Source organism: Gadus chalcogrammus, chromosome 12 (assembly GCF_026213295.1).
Source record: "Gadus chalcogrammus isolate NIFS_2021 chromosome 12, NIFS_Gcha_1.0, whole genome shotgun sequence".
NCBI lineage: Eukaryota > Metazoa > Chordata > Actinopteri > Gadiformes > Gadidae > Gadus > Gadus chalcogrammus.
In genome coordinates this window covers 25,422,442-25,425,910 of record NC_079423.1, presented here as the reverse complement: position 1 = coordinate 25,425,910, position 3,469 = coordinate 25,422,442, and the positions used below count along the sequence as shown (strand labels likewise).

General features: G+C 39.1%; 1 long non-coding RNA gene across 1 annotated transcript; it reads right to left on the bottom strand.

Moving 5' to 3' along the window:
* Positions 1-1,340: 1,340 nt before the first annotated feature.
* Positions 1,341-2,906, bottom strand: LOC130393592 (uncharacterized). Its single transcript, XR_008897114.1, has 3 exons — positions 2,743-2,906; positions 2,132-2,209; positions 1,341-1,982 (listed from the first exon to the last, which is right to left on the bottom strand). It is a non-coding gene; the product is annotated as an uncharacterized LOC130393592 (long non-coding RNA).
* Positions 2,907-3,469: the final 563 nt, after the last annotated feature.

Below are 3,469 nucleotides of genomic sequence, written 5' to 3'. Positions count from 1 at the left end.
TCCGTTTTTAGCATGACTTCTCAACATTAGGCTACGTCTTTCTTGTGTTAGGCGCACATGGCTAATTTGCATACGAGCACAGGATTGGCTGGCTCCGCAAGGCAAATAATAGAATGTTCAATGTTATTCTATGGGACGACAGCAGAGATTTCAATATTAAATGGTAAATATGAATGAAAAAATCACATACAAGTATTTGTCTGACTGTTATTGCATTATTGCATATTTGTAAATGTCAGTTTTACATTTAGAGCGGTAGGGGGGCAACTGAAAGCTATCTATAAGTACTATTACTTAGATACGTTTTTAAGTTTTGGAGGGAAAGCTTCACGTTCGTGTTAGCATACTGGCCTAACCTTAACTTTTACCTTACATCTGTCTTGAAATCAAAGTATTCAAGATGTTCTACCATGATCATTTAAAGATATAAGCCACACAAAGTATCAAATATATTAAAGAATAACCAGTCATTACGCTTGGATGAATGAAATTGTATTTTTTTTTATTAAACAATTAGTGTGACAAGAGCAAGTGATTGCGATTGTGTGAACAGATTCAACAATGGACACAGCAGGGAACACTATATACTTAGGGCAAACCATTAACATATAATGTTGCAAATATACTATACTTTATGCCATTAAAATACTTAGAATAGCCCTAGCAAATTCAAAATGGGTTTAGGAGGGAGGATCCTCGTTTGGTCATGAACTCTGACCTCTAACCTATTCTCAAAAGTCGGGGCATAAGTGGTTGAGGAACCGTTGTTACCCGCTCTGTGATCTTCAACGGTGTCATGGTTCATTGGTTACAACTAACATTTTATAGATCAATGGTCATACCATGGTTGGCTGTGCAGCATTTGGATGCTCCAATCGGTCTGAGAAGGGTTATCACGGCTTCCCCAAGGACCAAGAGCGCAGGGAGAAATGGATGGCAATGGTCAGCCGTCAAAACTTATTGACAGTCAGCAACAGTCAACGTAATGTTCAGATCACTTGCTAGCATTTCAAAGGGCATAATAATTCTAAGTGTAGAGAATTATGACTTTCCAATGATATTTGAAGTGCAATGGAAACTGATCTTACAAGCCTACCTACAGGTACACTTTGAAAATGACCAATTCAAAGCCACAAAAGTAGATAGGATGTTGAAGTTGAGGCCCGATGCAGGCCCAACAGTTTTCATCCATCGCCCTAAACCGAAGAGGAGGAAACCCCCTTCTATGCTCATAGAATCTGGAGTTACAATACGTAACTATTGTTTCAGCCATTTACTGTACAATTCAGAATTTAATGTGAGGAGGGCTGTCAATCAAATATATATGTATATTGCGCCAAATTAAACTTCGGTATGATCCATGCAGCTAACAATATTCCCCATTTCATGTAATTCAAGGATAGACTACACTCCTAATGAGATTACATAATTCATATTTGTACATTCAGTTTAAAAAACAACCAGAAGGCAGGGATTCTCTGAGGATTTGCACACAATGTAGATAATCGACACATTTCTACCCAATTAACAATTGCCGGTAGATCCATTTATAAATTGTATTGGTTTCTGATTGTGGCAGATGATTTAATTCACATTATAGAAATGTTTTGCTTTAATTCATTTTCTTACATTGGAGATGACAGTAGTTGCAAATGCAAAGACAAAATACATATAACAGCAACATTACCTTGTAATTGTTACAGAGATTGAGGGAGAAATTTAGGTTGATTTCAAGAGCGTTGAAAAGGACATCACAGGAGACAGAGAGAGCAATCAAGAGGCCACATTGCCAGGGGCAGGTGATTCAGGGGCAGGTGATCCAGTGGCAGGTGATCCAGTGGCGGGTGATCCAGGGATTTGTGTGCCGAGGGCCAGTCAGTCAGGGGTCAACAGTGAAGGAATAACTTTTGCCAGGGCCAGCTGCTCCAGGGACCAGACTGCCAGGGACTGATGGGGCGACTGTGGAGGACCTAATAAGGCAACTAGAAAAGGAAAAATTTATGAGAAGGAGAGCAGAGAGGGCTATTGCAAAACAAAAAAGAATCAATTTGGCACTAAGAAAGAGAATCAATTTGGCACTAAGAAAGAGAAACAATTCAGTCAACAAGAAGTTAAAACGAAAAAGCCATACAGGTTAAATTGACCGCCCATCATAATCAGCATTGTTGAATCGGCGGCATCTGTAGGGCTTCATGTGCTGAACATCACCCTTTCCAGGATATAATTAAACAAACACTGTTATTTCTACTAGCTATCGCATCATAAAACCCGTCCTTAAATCAACCTAAATTATCCTAGTAATCCAACATAAATAACTAACTAAATAAAAGTTAGATTCACTAGTACTGAACTTTGTAATTGTTGGTGTAGATACCATCACATGGTGCAGTCGAGCTAACAAACTAGCAGGCAATCGGTCGTCTACCAAGATAAAAATATATATAATTACGCTGTGCATATACAAATAAATATCAATATATGCATCATAAAGGTCCTGATACAATATAGACAGTTGACAATCCAAAAGAGGTAGCTATTTAATCAATTTACCCCTGGAGATACCTTCACAGATGGTGAAATCGAGCCAACAAACTAGCAAGCAATCGGTCGTCTACCAAGATAAATATATATATAATTACGCTGTGCATTTACAAATAAAGATCAGTATATGCATCATAAAGGGCCTCTGATACAATATAGACAGTTGACAATTCAAAAGAGGTAGCTATTTAATCAATTTACCTCAGAAGTTACTCGGCGGCCAGCAATGGAAATGAACGGTCTCCTAAGCCGTAAAATGGTTGTTTGGAACTATTCGAGGCTCCATACCCCGGAAGTAGGCGCTACAACGGAGTCCAATGGAAGTGTCGCAACTCTCTCTCTCTGATAGAACCTAGTTAATTATCTTTCTATTAGTCTATCTATCTATCAACGCATGGGTCTAGTTTTAATGTGATGTATTTTGTGTATGTGTCCAGCCAGACTTTTTGTCTCCCTTGTTCTGTGTGGTCTTTTAGGCTATACTGTGTGAGCGACGTGTAGTTTGGTATTAATAAAGACTTGACTAGGCTATTTATCTATCCAGGCTATTAGTCAACAATTATTCGCCGAAGGTGAAGTGAATAGTGGGGAATAGCCCCGGCCCCCGACCGAAGGTTTACTTGTTGTTATCAGCTGACATTTTGCAATGAAAACAATATCGAGTTTGAGATGTCAATCATATTGCCCAATATCCCGAGATAGCGAACCAATCAAATTGCGCCATCTTAGGAGGTACACATGCAGCATATACTAACTATATATAATATCTATGTATTTATCTATGTATCTGTATAATCTGCTGAACACTCTATTACTAGTCTCTACTCTCAAGGGTCTCAATGCGGGCTGTTTCCCAATGTCAAGGAAGCATGCTCAACGGCCGCCCTTTTAAGGACGCTACGTCATAGAACGCCGACAAGCACTGTTC